The 13,850-nt window shown below is 40.0% G+C and overlaps 1 protein-coding gene across 1 annotated transcript in view; it reads right to left on the bottom strand.

The window, feature by feature from the left end:
* Positions 1-13,628, bottom strand: part of LOC115167600 (SH3 and multiple ankyrin repeat domains protein 2-like) — a 236,447-nt gene extending 222,819 nt beyond the window's left edge. Inside the window, exon 1 of the mRNA XM_029722187.1 lies at positions 13,333-13,628. The gene's annotated coding sequence lies outside the window, so the exon portion shown is untranslated. The remainder of the gene's footprint in view (positions 1-13,332) is intronic.
* Positions 13,629-13,850: the final 222 nt, after the last annotated feature.

Raw genomic sequence — 13,850 nt, 5'->3', positions numbered from 1 at the left:
AAAGGCCCTCTGACTCATTATAATGGCTGCTTTTGGGGGTCTGGAGGAATCTCTGTCATTTTCTCCGCTCACACACCGTCTTATTTCACATCGTGGGAACACTAGATTTATGCTCCCAAGTCTCGGGGTTGCACACAAAGCTTTCCCCATTCCTCTGAGCCTGTGGTGAAATTGCCACTGATTATATTACAGTATATGGAACACATGCACGCGTACACACACCCCAGCGAAACAAGAGGATATATGAATTATGAATCCACTGACAGAAAAAACTGGAAAATGGGTCACTGTGCATTAAAATGTAGTACGTTGTTTCCGCCAACAGTCAGAACGTATAAAGGCTGTGTAGTATGGTAGCCTACTATAGTAGTGTATAGCAGTCCAGATAGGTGGTTCTAGGAACACCAGAGTAAAGAAAACAGAGAAAGTAGGAGTTGATAGAAAAGAACGTGTGTGGGAAATTCCACAGTAAGAGACTAACACTGAAACAAATTTTTCATTTTCAAATGTAAACAAAACCCTATGATTGCAAAGTTAACCCCTGTGCGGCCTCCGTCCGACATCCAGCGAAAAATCATATCTCCATTAGCATAACAAAATTTAATTTTTTTTTTATTTTCACATTTTTTTTCAAATTATATCGTTTTATAGATACACCTCTCCTGAATCGAACCACGTTGTCCGATTTCAAAAAGGCTTTACGGCAAAAGCAAAACATTAGATTATGTTAGAGGAGTATATCGTAAAAGTAGCCACATAGCCATTTTCCGACCAACCACATGCATCACAAATAACCAAAAAACAGCTAAATGCAGCACTAACCTTTGACAATCTTCATCAGATGACACACCTAGGACATCATGTTACACAATGCATGCATTCTTTTGTTCGATAAAGTTCATATTTATATATAAAAACAGCATTTTACATCGGTGCGTAACGTTGACTAACTATTTTCCCTCAAATGCATCCGATGAAACAGCGCTACAATTTACTAAATTACTATTCGAAAACATTTTTAAAATGTAATATTGTCATTCTAAGATTTATAGATGAATATCTCTTGAAAGCACCGGTAATGCCAGATTTAAAAATAACTTTACTGGGTAATCACACTTTGCGATAAAAGGGGATGCGATACTCAGAACAATAGGCTAGCAATAGCAATAGGCTAGTCATCTTGGAACAATCGCATATCAAATCTAGTCTTGTATACTATTGTCAATAATCCCTTACATTTGATTATCTTTATCCTTAGGCACTTCCAGGAATCCCAGGTCCACAACAAATGTATTTTTGTTCGAAAAAGTTCATCCTTTATGTTCCATTAGCTTGTTGTTGTTAGCGCGTTCTGAAGGCTGAACCAAAAGTTCCAACGTGCGCGGGGCTACTCTTTCAACAAAATGCATTTTTTTCTTATTTAGGTTCGTTCAAATATGTCAAACGTTGTATAACATAAATCTGTAGGGCCTTTTTCAACGAGAGCTCCAATAAGATTTGAGGGGGACGATTGCATTGTGTTTCAAAACGTTTCGAAAGGGGAGGGTACCCAGGGGCGCCGGCGTCATAATGGTGATGGCCCTCTCCGTGTGACCACGTTCCACAGCGTGTCATTCTGTCAGTTTTCACAGTAGGAGACTCAAATCACTTTGTAAAGACTGGGGACATCCAGTGGAAGCAATAGGAAGTGCTCAATGAACCATAGCTCACGGTGTGATTAATAGGCAACGTGATGAAGTTGAGTTCGCAATTCAGAATTCCACTTCCTGTTTCGATCTGTCTCGGGGTTTTGACTGCCATATGAGTTCTGTTATACTCACAGACACCATTCAAACAGTTTTAGAAACTTTAGGGTGTTTTCTATCCACAAGTATTAATTATATGCATATCCTAGCTTCTGAGTTTGAGTAGGAGGCCGTTTAAAATGGGCACGATTTTTTTTCAAAAATCGCTGTAGCGCCCCCTATCCTAGGGGAACGCCAAGAGGTTAAACAAACCATACAACTCTATTAAGCTAACTCTGTTAAGCTAACGTAAGCTAATGCGAATAGCATGAGGTTGTAATTAACAAGAACATTTCCCAGGACATAGACATATCTGATTTTGGCAGAAAGCTTACATTCCTGTTAATCTAACTGCACTGTCCAATTTACAGTAGCTATTACAGTGAAATAATACCATGCTATTGTTTGAGGAGAGTGCAGTTATAAACATGAAAAGTTATTAATAAACAAATTAGGCACATTTGGGCAGTCTTCATACAACATTTTGAACAGAAATGCAATGGTTCATCGGATCAGTCTAAAATGTTGGACATACACTGCTGCCATCGGTTTTTCTTTGTATTATCTTTCACCAGATCTATTATGTTATATTCTCCTACATTCCTTTCACATTTCCACAAACTTCAAAGTGTTTCCTTTCAAATGGTACCAAGAATATGCATATCCTTGCTTCAGGGCCTTAGCTACAGGCAGTTCGATTTGGGTATGTGTCATTTTAGGCGAAAATTGAAAAAAAGGGGAAGATCCTTAAGAGGTTTAAAAGTAGTCCTTGTGCATAGAGTTGTATTGTTTGTTTCACTTTGCATTCATTGGCGAAATCATTGGCCATGAGTAAGGCACTCTGATCCTCCCTTGGTGGTGGTAAAAGAACCATGGAAACCTAGGCTTCAGTAAAGAGATTGCACCATCTGCCGCCAGCAAACCAAATCCAAACAAATCAATTACAGCATGGTTCAAGCCATGTTCTCCCAAGATTGACATTCAACTGATTCCTTATCTGATTCCTCATCAATGTTTAGTCAGAGTTTTGTTTCAATGGCACTGGAATGGGTTGTTGTGCCGGAAGCATCTCCAAATCTCTCCATTTAGACATTATCGCTCATCTGCTGCTGGCAAAACGTATGTGATAAGGCTTTACATCCCCTGCTATATTGTGGATCGAGAGTTACCTGTCTAACAGAACACAGATGATTTTATTTTATGGAAGCCTTTACAATATAATTCAGGTAGAGTCAGGCATTCCCCAGGGCAGCTGTCTAGGCCCCTTCCTTTTTTCAATCTTTACTAATGACCTGCCTTTGTGTGTCAACCTCTGTGTGTCAACCTCTGTGGGACAACACATCAGCTACCAAGTGAAATCACTGCAACAGTTAACAAAGACCTGCAGTCAGTTTCAGAATGGGTGGCAAGAAATAAGTTAGTCCTAAATATTTCAAAACTAAAAGCATTATATTTGGGACAAATCATTCACTGAACCCTAAACCTCAACTAAATCCTGTAATGAATAATGTTGAAATTGTGCAAGTTGAGGAGACTAAACTGCTTGTAGTAACCCTGGATTTCATGGTAAAAACATAGACGCAACAGTAGCTAAGATGTGGAGAGGACTGTCCATAATAAAGCGCTGCTCTGCCTTCACTACAACGCTATCAACAAAGGTCCTACAGGCCCTAGTTTGGTTGCACCTGGACTACTGTCCAGTTGTGTGGTCAGGTGCCACAAATATTACAATTGGCCCAGAACAAGGCAGCAGGGCTGGCCCTTAAATGTACACAGAGAGTTAACATTAATAATATGCATGTCAATCTCAACTGGCTGGTAGAGGAGTGATTGATTTCATCACTACTTGTATTTGTGAGAAGTATTGGCATGTTGAATGCACCGAGCTGTCCATTTGAACTACTTGCACACAGCTCAGACACCCATGCATACCCCACAAGACACGCCACCAGAGGTCTCTTCACAGTCCCCAAGTCCAGAACAGACTATGGGAGGTATACAGTATTACATAGAGCCATGACTACATGGAACGCTATTCCACATCAGGTGATGCAAGCAGTATAATCAGATTTTAAAAAACAGATACAAATGCAATGTATGGAACAGTGGGGACTGTGAAGAGACACACACACACACACACAGGCACACACACACACGTACACAATATACACAAAAGTATGTGGACACCCCTTCAAATTAGTGGTTTCGGTCATTTCAGCCAGACCCGTTGCTGACAGGTGTATAAAATCGAGGACACCGCCATGCAATCTCCATAGACAAACATTGGCAGTAGAATGGCCTTACTGAAGAGCTCAGTGACCTTCAACGTGGAGGACATAGGATGCCACTTTTCCAACAACTTGGTTTGTAAAAATGTCTGCCCTGCTAGAGCTCCCCTGGTTAATTGTAAGTGCAGTTATTGTGAAGTGGAAAAATTTAGGCGCAACAACGGCTAATCCGCGAAGTGGTAGGACACACAAAATCGCTGGGTCAGAGACATCGGAGGAATGTGTCTATACAGTGAGCCTGAAATAGGATACATGTTATTTGGCCATTGGCCCAGTTTTACTGCAAGGAATTGTAATTAGTCAACCACAGGCTAGGGCTGGGTTATAAACTACATCCTGTCCCTTTGTTCACTGGAGAGAACCACAGGAGAGAATCACTAGAGAGAATCTCTGAAGACAGGGAAGGAACAACCATCTACCTCTCAGCATAACATCTATGATTTGAATAAACCTATTTTCCTCCCCCTGATTTGCTTTGGGGTTTGTGTTATTGAAGAGTAACATCAACTGTTAACATTCTGTTCAATCTCTCTTTCATCCCTCTTCCCCCAATCTGCCCTCTTCTTAGCAGCCATCTACATTGACACTAAAGACGTACTCGGGAGAACCATCAAATGAATAAATATGTAGTCCATCCGAAACATTCTTGTGAGAACAGCATGTATTTAGTCTTGCCCGCATTAAGTAGGACCTGTTCTTTTCACCATTTATTTAAACGCTTTTAGTCAATCTGTAAAAAAAAGAAATCGGATGATACTATTACGTATGAAATTGCCCCGATTGCTGACCTGGCTGTGAACGGCTACAGTCTGATTTTGCAGTTGTGCAAGAAGCCCTTACTGATTTAAAACTCATACTTAATACGGGCAAAACTAAATATATGTTGTTTTCAAGTTCTCGTAAGATTGTCTCAGATGGATTACATCTTTACTCATCGGATGATTCTATAATCAAATGAGTTCCTGCATACAAATAACTTGGTATTTGGATCGACAATGGTTTATTGTTTTAAAAAAACATACGACTGAGCTTTTTAATAAACTAATATTTAAAGTGGACTTTTTTGACAGAAACAGCTATTGTCTCTCTCAAGTCAGCAGGAATTAGATTGTGCAGTCAACCTTTCTACCTGTTCTTGATTAAGGTGATACTATTCAACAAAGTGCAGCTGCCTTTACTCTTAAACCCATGGATGCCGTTTTTCATAGAGCCCTTTGTTTTATCACAGGAGACAGTTTTATTCCTCATCACTTTATACACTACCAAAAGGTTGGCTAGATCTCTTCGAAGTCACATCATTATGCTCTCTTCGTTTACAAAGCCATGTTCCACAAACTTCTGACCTAATATCACTGTTAAGATTTAAAATGACAAGTAATCAAACCCGTTCACAGGATGGGGTTAACTCTGAAGACTCCTTTATTGTCTAGAGAGTAAGGTAAATCGGCCTTTAATTTCCTTGCACCTTAAAAGAAAATGTGGAATGATCTACAATAAACTTTAAAATTTGAGAAATTGGTACCTCTGAAGCATTTCAGATGGTTGTTAGGGAATCTTTTTACTGAAGAATGTGCCTGTTTTTTATGATTGTGTTTTGCTTTTTTTGTATTGATATGTATAATAACGTGTATTATGAACGTGTATTTGCAAACTTCAGACGTGCAGCAATGTTTTTCTTTTAAGACAGCAGTGGTTTCTTCCGTGGTGTCCTCCCATGAACAGCATTCTTGTTTAGTGTTTTACGTATCGTAGATTCGTCAACAGAGATGTTAGCATGTTCCAGAGATTTATATAAGTCTTTAGCTGACACTCTAGGATTCTCCTTAACCTCATTGAGCATTCTGCGCTGTGCTCTTGCAGTCATCTTTGCAGGACAGCCAGTCCTATGGAGAGTAGCAACAGTATAGACAATTTGTCTTACCGTGGATTGATGAACATCAAGGCTTTTAGAGATACTTTTGTAACCCTTTCCAGCTTTATACAAGCCAACAATTCTTAATCTTAGGTCTTCTGAGATCTATTTTGTTCGAGGCATGGTTCACATCAGGCAATGCTTCTTGTGAATAGCAACTTACATTTTGTGAGTGTTTTTTATAGGGCAGGGCAGCTTTAACCAACATCTCTAATCTCGTCTCATTGACTCCTGTCTCCAATTAGTTTTTGGAAAAGCCATTAGCCTAGGGGTTCACATAATTTAAACATTCAGTGTAGGTTGGAAAAAGTATGTATTCAATATAGACAAGACACATACAATAATTTGTGTGTTATTAGTTTAAGCACACTGTGTTTGTCTACTGTTGTGACTAAGATGAAGATCAAATTCTATGACTAATTTATACAGAAATCTTGCCTATGGCGCTCGGTCATCGCTCATCCATATATTTATATGTACAGTATATATTCTTATTCCATCCCTTTACTTAGATTTGTGTGTAGTTGTTTTGGAATTGCTAGATTACTGTTAGATATTACTGCATTGTCAGAACTAGAAGCACCAGCATTTCACTATTCTCGCAATAACATCTGCTAATCATGTGTATGTGACCAACACAATTTGATTTGAAATACCAACTGATTTGGACCGAACCCTCCTTGGTATGACAATATTAGCATCAGAAAGATGGGCTAATTCTCCTTATCTTCCTGATGCTTTATTATTCTCACAAGACCATGATTGACCTTTACTAAAGGATCCTGAATGGTGCCTTTATTGGAGGCAATTTAGGGCTTATAAGACATAGCTTCACAGCCTATACAAGATGGCCTGAAATCCAGAACCTGTTTTTCTGTACTCTGTGTCATGAAAACATGTAATGTTTGGCAATTGGCATTACAAAGAGCGACAAGGAGTGGAATGATAACTCAGACTGGTGCCCGGGCTATATACAAGAAGTGATGATGAAGAAACGCATCAGAGAAACATAATGGGGAAGAGATGAGTTGGGTCCAAATCCAGAGCAATTAACTAGGGGCATTTAAAGTTGTGCTGTTTGTGACAAATGAAAGGAGGGGTAGAAAGAAGCCAACACATTGACAGTGCAGACAAAGCTAGCAGGTACAGCCTGTAAAATTGACAGGTCATTTTCTATGTACAATAGCTTGTGAAAGTATTCACACCCTTTGGCATTTTTCATATTTTGTTGCCTTACAACCTAGAATTAAAATAGATTTTTGGGGGGTTTGTATCATTTGATTTACACAACATGCCTACCACCTTTGTTGCCCATTCTTCAAGGCAAAACTGCTCCAGCTCCTTCAAGTTGGATGGGTTCTGCTGGTGTACAGCAATCTTTAAGACATACCACAGATTCTCAATTGGATTGAGGTTTGGGCTTTGACTAGGCCATTCCAAGACATTTAAATGTTTCCCCTTAAACCACTCCAGTGTTGCTTTAGCAGTATGCGTAGGGTCATTGTCCTGCTGCAAGGTGACCCTTCATCCCAGTCTCAAATCTCTGGAAGACTGATACAGGTTTCCCTCAAGAATTTCCCTATATTTAGCGCCATTCATCATTCCTTCAATTCTGACCAGTTTCCCAGTTCCTGCCGATGAAAAACATCCCCACAGCATGATGCTGCCACCACCATGTTTCACTGTGGTGATGGTGTTCTCAGGGTGAAGAGGTGTTGGGTTTGCGCCAGACATAGCGTTTTCCGTGATGGCCAAAAAGCTAGATTTTATTCTTATCTGACCAGGTTACTTTCTTCCATATGTTTGGGAGTCTCCCACATGCCTTTTGGTGAACACCAAACGCGTTGGTTTTTTTCTGGCCACTCTTCCATAAAGCCCAGCTCTGTGGAGTGTATGGTTTAAAGTGGTCCTATGGACAGATACTCCAATCTCCGCTGTGGAGCTTTGCATCTCCTTCAGGGTTATCTTTGGTCTCTTTGTTGCTCCTCTATTTAATGCCCTCCTTGCCTGGTCCATGAGTTTTGGTGGGTGGCCCTCTCTTGGCAGGTTTGTAATGGTGCCATATTCTTTCCATTTTTTTAATAATGGATTTAATGGTGCTCCGTGGGATGTTCAAAGTTTTGGATATTTTTTTTTTTATCTCAACCCTGATCTGTACTTCTCCACAACTTTGTCCCTGACCTGTTTGGAGAACTCCTTGGTCTTCATGGTGCCTCTTGCTTGGTGGTGTCCCTTGCTTAGCGGTGTTGCAGACTCTGGGGCCTTTCAGAACAGGTGTTTATATACTGAGATCATGTGACACTTAAATAAAGTCCACCTGTGTGCAATCTAACTAATTATATGACTTCTGAAGGTTAATGGTTGCACCAGATCTTATTTAGGGGCTTCATAGCAAAGGCGGTGAATACATATGCACGCACCATTTTTCCATTTATAATTTTATTGTTTATTTTTAAACAAGTTATTTTTTCCATTACACTTCACCAATTTGGACTATTTTGTGTATGTCTATTACATGAAATCCAAATAAAAATCTATTTGAATTACAGGTTGTAATGCAACAAAATAGGAAAAACGCCAAGGGGGATAAATACTTTTGCAAGGCACTGTGAATGAGGAGGAGGCCCTCCTACACGTTTGTGTAAATTAGACAGGTAAGAATCATTGATGAGCTCCTGTAATAATAGGTCAGTCACAGATCACATAAACTGTGTGAGAGAGGTGGGAATGGGATGGGCACACACACACCTGCGGGGACACACCCACAGAGGCACAGTGCTCTCAAGTTCTCATGAGTGAGATTGAAAGAGTGGAGAAATTAACATCAACAACTGGGTTGTGGCGCACAGCTAATTGAGACATTAAAAAAAAGGTTAAATGACTGAGCAACAGCAGCAAATGGATGAGTGAACAGCAGTAGGCAGCTATGTAACCTAATTGGTTTTCAATGCTCTCGTCTAGTGTGTGTGTGCAGTAGCGGTGCATGGGTAAAATAACTGGGGAAACCAAGCCACCCCCTCAACCCCGCCAAAAAAGCCACATTGCAACCAATGTGTGTTGGGATAAATCCGTTGTTTTCTCTATAACCTGTTCATTCATATTCCTTGCGACCGTGATACACTGGCATCTTCAGTAAATAGTACCCGCAAAACAACCATCTCAACATCAACAGTGAGGAGGCGACTCCGGGATTCTGGCCTTCTAGGCAGAGTTCCTCTGTCCAGTGTGTGTTCTTTTGCCCATCTTAATCTTTTCTTCTTATTGGCCAGTCTGAGATATGGCTTTTTCTTTGCAACTCTGCCTAGAAGGCCAGCATCCCGGAGTCGCCTCTTCACTGTTGATGTTGAGTTTGGTGTTTTGCAGGTACTATTTAATGAAGCTGCCAGTTGAAGACTTGTGAGGCATCTGTTTCTCAAACTACACACTCTAATGTACTTGTCCTCTTGCTCAGTTGTGCACCAGGGCCTCCCACTCCTCTTTCTATTCTGGTTAGAGCCAGTTGCACTGTTCTGTGAAGGGAGTAGTACACAGCATTGTACGAGATCCTTAGTTTCTTGGCAATTTCTGGCATGGAATAGCCTTCATTTCTCAGAACAAGAATAAACTGACGAGTTTCAGAAGAAAGGTCTTTGTTTCTGTACATTTTGAGCCTGTAATCAAACCCACAAATGCTGATGCTCCAGATACTCAACTAGTCTAAAGAAGGCCAGTTTTATTGCTTCATTAAACACCACTAGCAGTTTTCAGCTGTGCTAACAATTGCAAAAGGGTTTTCTAATGATCAATTAGCCTTTTAAAATGGTAAACTTGGATTAGCTAACACAACGTGCCATTGGAAGACAGGAGTGATGGTTGTTGATAATGGGCCTCTGTATGCCTATGTAAATATTCCATAAAAAAATATATTTAAAAAGAAAATCTGCCGTTTCCAGCTACAATAGTCATTTACAACATTAACAAAGTCTACACTGTGTTTCCGATCAATGTTATGTTAAATGGGCAAAAAAAAAATTGCTTTTCTTTCAAAAACAAGGACATTTCTAAGTGACCCCAAACATTTGAACGGTAGTGTATATTATAGGTCTAAAGGCCGAGACAATAAGAAGACACCGTGGCAGAATAAATTCAACTACAGCTTTGTTTAAAACTGTATAGCATTCTCTGTCCAGAGAAGTCCACAAAGGATATTGCATGTACAGTAAAAGACAGGGTTACATGACCTACAGCATGGAAAAGCAAGTTAATGTTTCCGGCATTTTCGTGCCACTAAACAACTATCGATTTAGAACCACAGAGTTACTACAAGTTGCAAAGACAACAGGAGCTGCCTCCACTATTCCAGCACCATTTCAACTTCAACATCAAATCACCTATGCTTAGTCTAATACAGTGACAACTAAAAAATACCAAAAACAATACAGTCCAATCAACGTAAGATAAATATGATGTCCATGGTTCTGATTTATTTGTGCGTGCACATTATGCAAGTAGAAAAACATGCCAATGCCATCCTCCTCTCTTTCATGTTGATGAAATGGTCTGTCACTGTCATACAGAACACGCTTTTATTTTTTGTTGTCCTAGTCTACCTGGCTAAAATGCTTGCTAGCCTAACTTCCATTCATGGGTAACGAGAGCTAGTTAACATTAGGCTTCTACATCTAGCTACATATTGAACTTCCATCCTCTCAGGCCAGGTGCATAACAATGTATGAATGAATGGCTTTTGGATTTTCCAAACTCAGTAACGTAATCTTATTACTCAGTTACTTTTAGATTACTTTCCCCTAAAGAGGTATTAGAAGAAGACAAAAATGTATGTTATCAATTGAACCACATCTATTGCAGGATAAATCAATGTAAAAATGTACGTAGCTGGCCATATGTGGATGTAAAATTTTACTTTATGGGTTTGTTATGTAGGCTTCTTCTAACCCATCGCTTTCTACTACATATAATAATACGATTAAATTATCTTTACATTAAAAACCAAAGTCTGTCAGAATTCCAGTCATTCCAATAAATCTTATACCCCTTGATCTTCAAGAATAGGACTTTGAAATATGGAAGTATAGATTAGCCATTGTTTTACCTGAGCCTAACCCAACAACTACAGACGTATTAGCCAGCCCTACTCTGTTGTTTATGATTTTGTTGTCATGGAGGACTGATTGGGCTCATTGATTCGAGTTGAAAAGTAAATGCTGCACACATGGAATGGCATGCTTTGAGCATTACTGAAAAGTGCTATTTTCATGTGAAAAATGAATGCCATATGCTGCATTTGCTATAGGCCTATTATTTACCATTTTGTTGATGACACTTTGATATTTGATAATATGCAGCTGTTTAAAGGGCAAAATCACAGATAAAACAATAACAAAATGTCACCCCGCCTCTGTTTTGGTAAAAAGCTGAGGGATGGGCCTGGAGAAATGTAACCACTCACAGATTAATAGACAGAGCTATGGATGCAAGGACTGACCATGCATGATATAAAAATTCTATATTTATAAGTCCAAAAATGGATGTAGCAACTACAGATTGCCCCTTTAAGTCTATCAAAATTGTGCTCGTTTGAGCATGTGTCCATTAGGCCTATGGATTAATTTATTTTATCAGCATGAATTAGATTGAGCAATAAAAGCCCCACTTTTATTCCATAGGCTGGGATCCGCACTATGCAGCTGTTGCAAGAGCGCATTTCTCACTGGCTGTCCACTGGTTTAAAAAACAATGATTGATAGGCAGCTTAAACTTCTTGAAAATCAACTATTATTGGGTTCAAATACACAAACATCCACAACAAGGCGCAAACAGCTAAATGAGAGAGCAGCAGTGTGATTCACATCAACGCGCTAGGTAGATATCAATAATAAGTGATATCCGTATCGCCATAGACTACACCACTGATGTCATCCTTACCTCCAAGCGTTGGATAATCTTTGTATGCCGACAGCAGTCGCACCATTGGAAGACATAGCTTGGACTGTAGCCTACAAAAGCCTATTCTTGCTCTTTTCCCGCGATTGATCAAACACATTTGGTGTCATCATAATGGTCTCTGACTTGTGGTCAGACTCGCTCAGGTGGAACAAACTTAAACTTGCATCTTTTTTCAATGCTGATTTGAATGTCATTGAGAAAACAGAGAAGTGTCAAATACTTATTTTTCACAAACATCCTTTCTGAATTCAAAAGTAATCCAAGAGGTAATCAAATTTTTCAAAAGTATCTGTTATCTGATTACAATATATTTGCTGGTAATGTAACAGATTAGTTCGTTTTTTGTAATCCCTTACATGTAATGGATTACAGTTACTTACCAACCCTGATTAATGGTTGGATCAGAATCGCCATTATAATCATTGGCCAGTACGGAGAACTAAATAAAACCACAAGTCCAAATCCCTATCTACATCCATGGCTAATTTAGAAAAGGGATAATTTTATCTAGCTAGCTAGCCACCGGAGAACAACAACACAACAAGAAACAAATCAAGTTTTTTTGTCAATGATGTATGCTCCAAATTGGATTTGATAGGAGTGAAACCAAAATCCAAGCTGGCTTCCCTTGACTCTTTTTGTTGGTGCGCCAAGGCCATTCACAGTTGAGCTCAATGCTGATCGGCAAATGTTTATAATTTTTTCATCAAGGGAGGCCAAATGCTCACTGGTTTCCCTTGCCTTCAATACTATGGCAGCAACAATGTCATACTCGTTTGGACTAGACAGCGTCAGATAGATGGCTTACACATAGAGAGACAGAGGGGTTTCGCTCGCCTGGATGCTTTCTCTAGTGAGATACAGTCAGCCTCTTGTGAATTTAAGGAAAATTATGAAACACAGAGAGGAAAGATACATTATTTTATGTATTTTTATTTTTTCTTGGTCAATTTTTTGTGAAGCCTGGCTTCCCTTGGCAACCATGAATACACGACACTGTGTGTGTGTGTGTGTATATATGTGTGTGTATCACTGTCAAAGTTACATACTGGGAGAGAATTAATTGTGAATAGGACTTATGACTGAAAATATGCTGCAAAGTGCACCCTGTCTCAGAATCAACCTCTGAATAAACAGTGCATTCCAGTTGCCTATTTAACTCGAAATGGTTAACATTTAACATGCAAAAACTAGGCTACGTCAGGATGACAAATGCCTATTGCCTCCATTATCCCAACCAGCCAGCCCTGTTGGTGCCTGTTGGGCTTCTACTCCATACCCGCGACGAATAACTGGAGAACACCTGTCCACTGCACAAACAGCGAGTGCTCGGTGTTTACCAAAAGAGATAGGCTAAACTTAAAAAAAATAAAATAAAAGTTAACAAACAAAGCAGCCTTACCTTGAAGGTTTTACCCGGTCCTTTAAGGAACAATGTTTTATTCCGTTTCACCTCCGCCCACAATCCTCAATAGTGGCGGGGAAACTTCCTCTCAAAGTCGGTGTTGCTCTGTGGACGTTGGCTGAGGTAGGAAGGAGGAGGAGGAGGAAGATGAAGGGACAGGAGTGTTCGAGCTCGTGCTCCCGGAGAGGAACTCTGAAGCGTGATGTAATTTAATACGCGGCGACAGACACCAAGCGCTACTTTTACGCTCAGCAAGCTGATGAGGATAGGTAGGCACCTAAAGCGAAAGAGAGCGAGAGACTGGAGAGAGAGAGAGAGATAATTCGATAAAGGAACGTGCACCTGACAACCGGTATCTGATACCTCCTGTCAGGCATAGGTGTCTTCCACAGTAGCGCCAGTTAACGACTGTTAGCAGTTCATAAAGGCACTTCATTGGTCATTCTGCATTGGCCGTGCAGCATTTATGGTGATACGGCCTCTGCAGAAGTCAGGGCATTCATACCTCTCTCGCT

The sequence above is a fragment of the Salmo trutta genome, chromosome 29 (assembly GCF_901001165.1).
Source record: "Salmo trutta chromosome 29, fSalTru1.1, whole genome shotgun sequence".
NCBI classification, from domain to species: Eukaryota; Metazoa; Chordata; class Actinopteri; order Salmoniformes; family Salmonidae; genus Salmo; species Salmo trutta.
The sequence above is the reverse complement of the archived record's forward strand: the minus strand, read 5'-3'. Positions and strand labels throughout refer to the sequence as shown.